We start from the raw sequence: 12,673 nt of genomic DNA, 5'->3' as shown, positions 1-12,673 counted from the left end.
GTAAGAAATAATTGTATTAATTATAAATCCTCTTTTAGGGAAAAAACTAGTTTCTCCATTTTGGGGGAACAAACTAAGAAATTCCCCTAAGGTTTACCCTTGAATCTCCCTCTCTTTACGCAGCCCTTGTTTTTGCTTGAGTTTCTCCAGCAGACTTATACTTCCTATCCAGAACTGCTTTCTCTAGGGAATATCCTGGAATTTCTTGCAATGAGATATAATCTATATAAAAGAAATCATTATACCACAGAAATTCTAGCTAATGGAAGGCATTTTTGTATACTTTCATTCCAGTGTAATGGAAGACTTCAGTGATTAGGTATATGAAATAGTGACAAAGTCACAGAGGTGCTATAGCTTTTTGTATTTATGGATTGCTGCACCAAATACAATAGCATGTCCCATATAATATATGGCTATGCCAAAATGAAAACTGAACTTATTTCAAGAGAATCATGCCATTAATGTTTAGGGGAAAGGTCAATGCATTATTTTCAGGCCTCAGAATCCTGAAACAGCCATTGCATCTGAATGAAAAGTAGAAAGAAAATCACTGATGTCTTTGGCTGACATTTGTGAGGAGTGGAAAATGAATAAATTCACTTGCAGTGATTGATGTAACCTAATAAAAATGTCAATAAATTCACATTATTCTGTTGCTGTGTCTCAATCATGAGTGGCTAAGTTGTGCCTACTTTTATTTCTCAAGTCAAGAAATACCATTATTTCTTCATCCATTCCAAAGTTGAGATTGAGTGATATAACATACAAGGTATAGACTAAGTAATGTGGGGGTACATAAAGATGAATTATCCATGGTACTACTTTCAAATTGACTTTGGCCTATAGTAAAAAAAAAAGACATGTACCTAAATATATAATGTAATATATATATAGTTAAAATTTCAGAGGCGAAAAACAATTAAAATATGATTGCTGTTCAGAGGAAGGAGAAATTACAGAGGTACAGACAAGCACAATTATGAAAAAAGCTGCCACTTTCATATAATTGTAACTGATATTAGAGAGTATTCAAATTTAGAACTGGGCTTGAAATCCTTGAAAAATTAGGTTCCTGCTTTCCTTTACTTTCTTCCATCTTTCTCTTCTTTTTATTCTACCTCTATCCTTTCCTTCTTTTCCCTCTTTACTTACCATTTTCCTTCATCTACATGTACTTAGTGTTTACTGTATGCTCAGCACCATGCTAGGCACCACAATTAATAAAATAAAGGTATCCTTAACAGATTATTGCCTCCCAAGCCCCCATTCCAATATAGTATAGCATTTTCACTCTATCCAAAAGCATGTAAGTTTAAAATATATATTAGGGAATATATATTGGAGATTTGGGAGGAGGAAGCTTAAGGGAAGAGTGAGTTGAAGCTAGTACAGAAAATTAAAATTAAGTCAAAACATCATGGTACTGGCACAAAAACAGACATACGGATCAATGGAATAGCACAGAGAGCCCAGAAATAAACCCACACACTTAAGGTCAATTCATCTTTGACGAAGGAGGCAAGAATATACAATGGAGAAAAGACAGTCTATTCGGCAAGTGGTGTTGGGAAAACTGGACAACCACATGTAAATCAATGAAGTTAGAACATTCCCTCACATCATACACAAAAATAAACTCAAAGTGGCTTAAAGACTTAAACATAAGACAAGACACTATAAACCTCATAGAAGAAAATATATAGGCCAAACATTTTCTGACATAAATCTTAGCAATGTTCTCCTAGGGCAGTCTACCTACCTGGAAATAAAAGCAAACATAAACAAATGGGACCTAATTAAACTCGTAAGCTTTTGCACAGCAAAGGAAATCATAAGCAAAACAGAATGACAACCCACAGAATGGGAGAAAATATTTGCAAAAGATGAGACTGACAGGGCTTAATTTCCAGAATATATAAGAAGCTCATACAACTTAATAACAAAAACCCAAACAACCCAATCCACAAATGGTCAGAGGATCTAAACAAGCAATTCTCCAATGAACACATACAAATGGCCTATAGGCACATGAAAAAATGCTCACTATCACTATTGTCAGAGAAATATAAATCAAAACTACAATGAGGTGTCACCTCACACCAGTCAGAATGGCTATCATTCAAAAGTCCACAAGCAATAAATGCTGGAAATGGTGTGGGGAAAAGGGAACCCTCCTATATTGCTAGTGGGAATGTAGTTTGGTGCAGCCATTATGGAAAATAGTATGGAGATTCCTCAAAAAACTAAAAATAGACTTCCCATATGATCCAACAACCCCACTCCTGGGCACTTATTCAGAGAGAACTCTAATTCAAAAAGAAACATGCACGTCAATGTTCATAGCAGCACTATATACAATAGCCAAGAAACAACCTAAATGTCCATCAACAGATGACTGGATAAAGAAGATGTGGTATAGTTATATAATGGAATACTTCTCAGTCATAAAAAGTAAAATAATGCCATTTGGAGCAACATGGATGGAACTGGAGAATGTTATTCTAAGTGAACTAAGCCAGAAAGAGAGAAAAATACTATATGATATCACTCATACATAGAATCTAAAAAAAAAAAAAAAAGAATTAAAAAAAGACACTAATGAACTTATCTACAAAACAGAAACAAACTCATGGATGTAGTAAACAAACTTATGGTTACTTGAGGGAAAGAGCGTGGGAAGGGATAAATGGAGTTCGAGATTTACAAATACTAACTACTAAATATAAAACAGCTAAAAAACAAATTTCTTCTGTACAGCACAGGGAACTATATTCAATATCTTGTAGTAACTTGTAATGAAAAAGAATATAAAAATGGATACATATTATGTATATGTATGACATTATGCTGCTCACCAGAAACTGACACATTGTAAATTGACTATACATCAATTAAAAAAAAGATTAAATGGAGTAAATGGGGTAGGCAATACACTATGTTCAACCCTTTTTTTAACAGGAAATTAAGAGTAATCATGAACCAAATGAATGGCTCGGTAGTTTTTCTCTACTGATGGGCAGTGTCCGGGCTGCTGGAGCCTCTACAAGGGCTGTGGACAGGCAATGTGCAGGTGAGAGGAAGCCCCAACAGGGGTAGAAGACAGTGCAGATGCTGCACTACTGCACCTGAGAGCCTGGTGGGACTGTCCCAGGAAACACTTAAGGGCATTACAAAAGGGTGCTGAGGTCCTAGTATTATGGGATAAGGGTTAAGAAAACAGTAGACTTTTGGGCCATACATACAAATGATAATTATAGGACAATATGTTAAGTGCAATGTAGATATCTACCAGTAGAGATTAAGCAAGGATATTTCATATAAACTGAGTCATCCATCATAAAATGAATTTGCTGACTGAGTTAAGGGTGATGGGGGTGGGGGAAAGAGAGGGTTTTCCAGGAAGAGGGTCAAGTATGATTCACCTAAACATTCATTTGAATATTTCATTTGAAATCTGAATCAAATAATGATTCACTGTTAATAGAATATAAACTAAGAGGTAGAAAAGGCAGGATATAAGGCTAAAGATATGTAAGTGGAGGCCAATCATACAGAACCTTGGATTTCTATATTCATTGGCATGGCATGATTTTAGTCCTGTGGGTGAAAGAAAGCAGTGAAGGATTTTAAGCAAAGAAAAAAAGTTAAAAATGAGGAAAACTAGTTTTATATCTTAAAATACTAATTCAACAAATGGTGCTGAAATTATCCATAAGCCAAAAAGAAAAAAAAAAAAAAAAAGAACTTTGGCCCATACCCCACACTTTCTACAAAAATTAACTCAAAATGGATCATAGACCTACATGTATAGTGTAAAACTATAAAACTTCTAGAGGATAGTAGAGGAGAAAATCTTCGTGACCTTGGACTAGGTAGAGTTCTTACATTCCATGCCCAAAAGGACAATCCATAAAAGAAAAAAAAATCAAAAAGTAGACATCAAAATTAAAAATACTTACTCTGCTAAAGACACTGTTCAAAGAATAGAAAAACAAGCTACAAACTTGAAAAATATCTACATACCACATTTCTGACAAAGAAATGTATTCAGAAAATATTTTTAAAAGACCTTCAAAGCTCAACATTAAGAAAAAAACAACTCAATGAAAGAAAGCGGATAAAAATTGGAAGACACACTTCACCAAAGAAGATACAAGGATAACAAATAAACATATGGAAAAAGATCTAAATCAATCATCATAGGGAAATGCAAATTAAAATGACAATATGATACTAATATTGACTCACTAAAATGACTGATTTTTTTTCTTAAATGACACTATAAAGCATTGTTGGTGATGCAGAGCGCTGAAACTCTCATTAGTTACTAGTAGGAACATAAAATGGTACATACAGTTTAGAAAACAGTTCAGCAGTTTCATATAAAATTAAACATACATTTACTGTCTGATCTAGTCATTCCACACCTCGCTGTTTCTCCAAGATAAACATAAATACGTGTTTACACAGAGACTTATACATGAATGTTCATAGCAGTTTTGTTAATCATCTGAACTGGAAACAACCCAGATGTCCTTCAATCACTGAATGCAGAACCAAAGGATAGTACATGATACAGTTTTCGCTCAGCAACAACAGAGAGGCACGAATCTCAAGTGCATTCTGCTTAGAGAAAGAAGCCAGACTTGAAAGTCTATACATTGTGTACATGCATTTACAGAACATTCTGGAATACAGCTCTTCCTTAAAGAAATGTTTTGATTAACAAACAGAGAAGGAAAGAAATAGAAAAAATCACCATTAGAATACAACAGTAGTAACTGCTGCAGGCAAGATCTACTGTGGATGTTGAATTAACAGGAAAGAGTTTGAGGAAAAACAAGTTATTTGCATAGTCTAAATTAGCTTCCCCCAAACATATATTAGTGACAAAAGGAGAAAAGTAACTTTTCAGTGAAGTAGTCTGGAAGATACCACCCTTAATCAAGTGATCCATGTTGGCACCCCTAGGAATACTGCATGTGAACACCATGTATCCCCTGATATAATGCCCTAAAGAGAGGATACAATGCTTGTCATTGTCCTGCCAAAAATGCATAACCACAAACCAAATCATGAAAAAACAGAGGACACACCCAAACTAAGGAACATTCTACAAAATCACTGGCTAGTACTCTTGAAAAGTGTCAAGGACATAAAAGACAAGTAACGACGCAGAGCTGTCACAGATCAGCCACAGACTGGAATAAGAAGATGGCAGAGCTGTCACAGATCAGCCACAGACTGGAATAAGAAGATGTGATAACTAAGGCAACGTGGGATCCTGGATGTGGTTCTAGAACAGACAAAGGACACTATCAAAAAAGCTGGTAAAATCTGAGTAACAGTCTGTAGTTAAGTAAATAGTACTGTATAGATGTTTATTTCTTGGTTTTGATAATAGTTCTATGGTTATGTAAAACACATTAGGGGAAACAGAGTGAGGGTTATATGGGAACTATATTATTTGAATAGCTTTTTCTCTAAGTTTGAAATTATATCAAGATAAAAATTTAAGAAAAGTTATAGTAATTTATTCCCACAAAACAAGTATTAAGATATTCATCATGGGATTAAATAATAAGGACTTAGCTAGATTTCCACTCATTAATTTCACATGTAATTTTTTTAATCAAAAAATCACATCTACAAAGGGCCCATAATCATTTTCAGTGGTTAAGATTTCAACTGGTCTTTCTCCATTCCTACGTAAGAGCGTCAGGAACTTGGTGAAAAAGTGTCCAAATAATCATTGATTGCCTTACCCTGCAGCCTGGAAGGTTGGTACTCATTCTCTTGAGTTCATGGATGCAAATTAATGTCTATAATACAGGTTTATCTATAGCCCTTCTCAAATTCAGAGCCATCAAACTCTACCAGAACAAACTGCACCAGGAATGATTTGGAAAGAACGTTCACTTTTGAAGATGAGTAAGATTTCACCCTCTAGATAGCTCTATTCAATTTTATTTAGAGGTATTAAAAGGCAACATTATGTATGCAAAAAGTCATATTATATTCTTTTTCTCTCCTAGTTCTTACAGTGACAGTGTTATGTTCAGAGTGAGCATTTGTTACTTGAATTTTTTAACCTGTTACTTCTTGTTATAGCCTACCTGATAATTAGCAGACTGGTTTGGGAAAGGGAGAGGATCACAGGAAGGAGACAGCACTTTAGAAGTAGATCTAGGGAGGTGATTGGAGTGAATGACCTTGAGAAAACCCAGATATTTAAACACTGAAGAGACAGGAATAAATTCATTCTGAATACAAAGGAAGTTTATTCTCTCCTGTAAAGAAGGTAGTACTCTCTGGCAGAAAGAAAATAAGCTGGTGATCCCAGTTAGCCCCAGTGCTGCTCAAACAGTGTGACACACAGAGCCACCAGACTATGTCATCTCGTTACTGTTTGTTACAGTCACACTGGGGTTCATTTTCTACTTATCAATATGTATACGTTATAATTCCAAGTGGCAAATACTCTGCAATAAATATCCCGAGATTCCATTGAGACTCCAGAAATCACACAACAATAATTCATCCCTATTTCAGCAAATAGTAACAGCAAATAGTAAATATTAAGAATGGTAGGAAAAGAGAGAAAATATAGAAAATCTCAATTTCTTCCTTTTTTGTTGCCTCTCACGTCTCCTTGTCCCTCATTTGCATCTCTCCCCACTTTTATGCTATCAACAGCTTCTGTCTTGATCTCTATTTTCTCTTGCGTCTTCAGTGATACCCACAATCTTTATAATCTTTCTTAATCAGTTTTCTTTCACACTTTTCTTAAGAGCTACTTCAAATATTCACCAACACCTCAGGCCCCCTATCTATGACCTCAAAAATGATCTAGTTTTGCAGATCATTGGAAAAAAGGAAGGCTAACAACTCCAGAGGCAGCTGGGCCTTCTAGGTACCAACAATCTTTGCATATCACAGTTATCCATGTATCCATTTAGTGTCAGCTTGGTACATTTCCTTCCAGTTTCTCAGGGATTTGGAAGAGACACAAGGGAGAAATGACAGTAAGTTTTGAGATGCTTTTGCCATTTAGTATGAATGCAATCTAGGATTCAAGACACACTTCTTAATTTGCACTGGCAGCCCAGACTCCCACCCAGGCTTCAGAGGTTTCCTGGAAATCTTTAAATATTCAAACACCTCAAACTTACCATGTCCAAATTAGAATTCATTGTTTTCGCTCCAAATCTATTATTTCTCCAGAATTTCCTCTCCATCTCCCTGCTTATGTAAACCAGATGCTTAGAAGTCATCTGAAACCATCCCCATTCATTCCCTCATTCCCCATCTATAATCAGTCACTGAAGTTTCTTAATTTAACCTTGGAAATAGCTCTTGAATCTACTCCCTTCTTCTTATCTTTACTTACTTCATCTATTTTCTTACTGTTTTTTCACTTGGATTACTACATCAGCCTCCTTACTGTTTTGCCTGCCTCCAGTTTTTGCTTTCAACATGTAATCTCTACTGTTACTTACTTTGCTCCAGTTCATTTTGATGTTCCGCTAACGTGCAATTCTTTCTGAGTACGAGGGTTTAGAACTTGTTTCCTCTGCCTGTAATACTCTCCTACCAAACCTTGGGATGGCTTTCTCTGGCACTTTACTCAGTTTTTTTTTTTCTCTCTTTATCTAAAATTATGTTCATATATTTAGATTCCTTTTTGTTTCTTCCAGCAGGTAGAAGCTCTGTCTTTTTCACTACTCTGTTGACTAGATTGGCACCCAGTAAATATTGTCTGAATAAAATAATGAATAAGTTAATGAATAACTGTATCCAAAATAGCACACTCTTCACCTATTTGTTTATTGCTCCCTGTGGGCTGGAGCCAACAAATGAGCTTCTCTAGAGCATTGAGACCTTCTTTTCTGTATCTCTAGGTTTTAATCAGCAACAGTGTCTGACACCTTGGTGGTGCTCAGCAAATGTTTCTTAGAAAATAAAACAAAGTAAAGCAAAACTCTTAACCTACCTTTGCTAGCTGAGTAGCTGAATTTCAGGGAAAACATTCTAGATTCTTTCATTAGAATCAGTTTTACAGAATGTTTTATCCTCTACAACATACATTCCATACATCCAAACCTTGATTTTGCTTACAGCAAAATTTTACCTATATGTTTCTACTTTACATTGCAAGATAAAAACTTCACTGAATTTGAAAACAAACATATGTATGTATGTGTAAGACTGGGACATTGTGCTGTACACCAGAAATTGACATACTATAACTGACTATATACTTCAAATAAAAAAACAGACCCAGATATCTCTGTCTGTAGAATCCATGTTCTTTTTACTGCTCTAGGAGTTGTCTTTTGTCATTAAAATTCTACTGTCAGGAAAAAAAGTAGTGTTTGTTTCTTCCTGAACCTATCTTCTTGATCACTGATATGAACCTGAAGTTATAATAGAGGTAGAGGTGGGGTAGTAAGTTATCACCGGCACAAACTTTCTTCACAAATATCCCATGACCCTTCTCTTGGCAAATGCATGGAATACAAAAATATCAGGGCTAGACGTGACCTTTATTGTTTTCTAATCCAATCCTGCACTTTTCCATTTTTTGTGCAGAGGAAAATATTGAGGTCTAAAGACACTGACTGACTTACACAGGAGCAGAATATACAATCAGGTGGACAGGCAGCTATCATATTGGTGGCAACAGTAATAATCAAAGTCTTGGGGAATCTATTACTTGACAAGTAAAATGCAATTCTTGGACAAGAGAAACAGTTCTCATGCATTTACTGTACAAGGTATTTGACTGGCTTGAATCTACTCTCTGACTTAGATTCCATGTGGACATTTCAAAACTATTTGGAAAGAACCCACTGTACTTTGAAATATTTAAAGATGGTTTGTGCAGGCTGGTATTTCTGTTATAGTTTCTGTGCTGTTCCATGAGTCCTGAGGAATGTCTTATGCTGAAATGAAATTACGTTTGGGAATTTGTTTGCTATCATGATTGATTTCTATTATTCCTCACTGGATTTACGATTTATTTGAGATATAGTCAGTATATCTAAATTAAGTTGTTACCTAAGCTGGGAGATAAGCACTTCATTATCTCTCCTTTTGGTTCTTTCATATTATCATAAATTCAAACTATAGGGCTCAGTCTCCAGGAATATGGTTACTGCAGTATATTTCTTTATCATTTAACCACAATTCTCATTGTTTTATAGAAGGGTAGAACTTTCTCTTTTGGTTATGTAGTTAATGATACTGGTATATACATTACCAGTTACACATTGCTACTATCTATGGTACTAATGGCTACACATCTGTTGTCTAACTGATGGCTTCTATTTGCTTCTTGGAGAAAAAGAATATGCTGAGCATATGGTGTAGCTGGATTAATTTCTTTTTGTATCAGTTGTACCTTAACAAGTTAATGAAATTGTGATGTGTATCAAATAAACAGGTTCAAATTTCATCAGACACACTTTTTACATAACACAGCTTTTAATCACTTAATTTTGAAGTTTAAAATTATGTAAAAGTAGTTATATGCACAAGTATGAAAGAGCAAAATGTTCCCCAGAACTTTATATGTATCACTCAGTGATAAAACTTTATCAGATAAAAAGTATGCATATTAAGAATTTATAAAAGGATCTGATGAAGATTTTGATCTATAATTTTGCATTACTTTCAACTGAGAGTCTGTGCATTTATTTCTCAGAATCCCAGAATACTCTACTGACATGACCATATAAACCTATACTGCATCTTTATCTTTGTCAGTATAATCTTTTATGCAATATGGTAGTCCTTAGGGAGCGTTAATTGTTAGCTATCTCTTAGCTACTTAAAGGCAATCTTGGAACAATTACCATGTATTTATGGGAATGAGGCATTCATTTATTTATTGCCTTTCTCCTAAAAATCCCATAGCATTTGAGTTAAGAAGATAACAGTATAAATATGCTCACTTATCTTTGCGGGAATTATTTTCTCCACCTCCACCTCCCACTTCAGCATCGCTACTACGCCCTTATATGGGATTCATGCTAACAGGTTCAAATTACTATGGTTATTGCCACTCAAAAGCATACTGAATATACCTTTCTCAATTATTGTCTTTTCTCTCTCTCTCTTTTTTCTAAAATGAAACAAGGAACTTCACTTAGGAATCATACAAATTAAGCTATGTAAAGATCCCTGGTCTCAATTTTAGACAAGATTGCCAGAGATGTAAAGCAATCACTGTGTTAACTGTTTGGATGTCTTTTTGTGAAATAAACTGAGTGTTTCAAACTGGCAGACAAGAGCCATAGATTACCTAATTAAACCTATTCAGTTAATTTAGAATAAATAATTCCTACTACTACATAGGGCCAGATTATATAATAACTATTCTATATCTAATAAAATACATCGGAATACATGAAAAGTTCACAGAATGTGATTTATCAAAGGTAAAAAATAAAGACACGATCTTTGAATTTAGTGTTGGACACTTATTTCCAGATATTTCATGCATAAATATGCATGTGAGGACTTTAACAACATACTTAAATTATTTTAAATGCTTTGCCAAGAATCATAACCCAACTTTAAAATTGTCTTCTTCCTTCCAGAGAGATTAAAAACAGAAGGAGTACCTTGAAATGTCCATGTTACAGTAATGACAAAGAAGTCAGAAAATATGAAAGAATTAGCATGTTGTCTCTTCTCTGCTTCTTTCTTTTACATGATTTTTTTTTTGCTAGCTATCGAGGCATATCTGGATCTCTCCAAATTTTACATATTAGAGATAATTCCATACCTAAATATCTTCCTTATTTTAAAAAAGTAATAGTGTGTTATTTTATTCACATTGTCATTTATTTTATGTCATTTAATTCAGAGAAGACAAAGTTAAAGTATAAAACTCTTGACTTACTCACTGTGATACAGCAAAAAAAAAAAAACCAAAAAACAAAAAGCAAAACCCCATTGGTTTGTCAAACAGAATTCAGTTTGAACATCAGCCATGCCACTTACTATGGGTTAGAAGTCCTTATGTGGGTTAATTGACCTGTCTGAGCTTCAGTGGAAAATGAAGGTTCAGCAGATACTCATGAGGGTTACCATGAGAATGAAATCGTGAACTACATGGGTAGAGTTCCTGGCACATAGTACCAATATTAGCTACCATGTAATATGGCTTACTATGAGTCCCATGCTATACTACATGCTTTATACATTTATAAAATTAATCCTTACAGCATTCCTATTGACTAAGAGTTATTTTGGCCCCATTTTATAGATGCAGAAGTAAAGGATAGAGATGTTAAGTAATTTACCTAAAACTGAACAAATCTTCACTACCTGGAGTGGAATTCTAAGTGGGGCCATCTGTGTGGTTATCTACTGCAGTGTAATAAACTATCCAAAACTTAGCAACTTAAAACAACAACCATTTTCTTATCTCTCATGATTTTGTGTTAACTGGACTGAGCTGGATGGATCCTCTGCTCCACAAAGTATCAACTGCAGCTGCAGCTACCTGGTGGCAGTGGTAGTGGGAAGGGGTTGTAAGTTGTAATATCTGGGATGGTTCATCACAAGGATGGCACTCAGTACTATCTGCTGGGAGCTCAAGTAGAGCTGCTGACTAGAATGCCTCAGTTCTTCTCTTTGCTGTCCTGCATGTGGCCTCACCATATGGATTGGCTTCCCTTAGCATTGGAGGCTGGGCAACAGGAAGGAGTGTTGCAAGAGGACAAGCTCCAGTGTGCAAATAGGTAAGATGTCTCCACTTGCATCGCACTTGTTAATGTCCTACTGGCCAATGCTAGTCACATGGACAAGCCCAGAATCAATGTAAGACAGAACAACACAAGGGCATGAAGATGAGAAGGGTCTACTAAGCCCATTAAAATAACAGCCCACAGGAACAGCTGTCATCAAAAGCTCTCTTTTGTGCCCTCCAGACTATCATGGGTATCAGTAATCAGCATGTTTGTCAATGCTTTGTGAGAAGGACTTTGGAGCTTCAGACACAGAGTCAATTAAATGTTGTCAGCAAGCGTTTACACTTTCCTGCTTCCAAGTATAACATAAAATTTCAATTTCACTTAAATGATTATAAAAGAAACTTCAGTTTTATGAAAGAAAAATGAATCAAAGATTTAAAATTATTTTTATGAATTTTTAAATGCCATTTGCATTGGGTTCTATATGCTATAATTCATTAGTGAATAAAATAAGGAGAAATATTAAGCTTTATGCCTTATTATTACCCAAATAAAAGTGAATATTGCCATCTATTTCTTAGAGTATATGATTAATTTTGGGTTTTTAAGAAACTTTTTTTCAAAGAAATGGTTTTGATTCCACGATTTCTGTAAAAACAGGATTTTTACTTCAGAAACTGTAATCCTTTTCTGCATTTTGTATAAATTAAAATAATATAGTTCTAATGGCATTTATATAGACAGTTTCCATACAGAATTTTTTGTTTAAAAGCTTTACTTTAGATAAAGCATTCTATATTTGTATATGAAATTTATTTCCAAAAGAAGTATTTTACCTTAATGACCCAAAATATTTTGTTTTTCCTATTAATATTGAAATTTAGGCAGCTTTAGAAGTGAATAGCTTATAGAAATTAGGGGAAAAAATATATATGCCCCTTTACTTTTGATATATTACTTCAAGT

At 34.7% G+C, this 12,673-nt stretch overlaps 1 protein-coding gene across 3 annotated transcripts in view; it reads right to left on the bottom strand.

Annotated features, from left to right (window-relative positions):
* Positions 1 to 12,673, bottom strand: part of EPHA6 (EPH receptor A6) — a 730,766-nt gene that overhangs the window by 175,432 nt on the left and 542,661 nt on the right. The window lies entirely within an intron of this gene.

The sequence above is a fragment of the Camelus ferus genome, chromosome 1 (genome assembly GCF_009834535.1).
Source record: "Camelus ferus isolate YT-003-E chromosome 1, BCGSAC_Cfer_1.0, whole genome shotgun sequence".
NCBI lineage: Eukaryota > Metazoa > Chordata > Mammalia > Artiodactyla > Camelidae > Camelus > Camelus ferus.
This window is presented reverse-complemented; position numbering and strand designations above follow the sequence as displayed.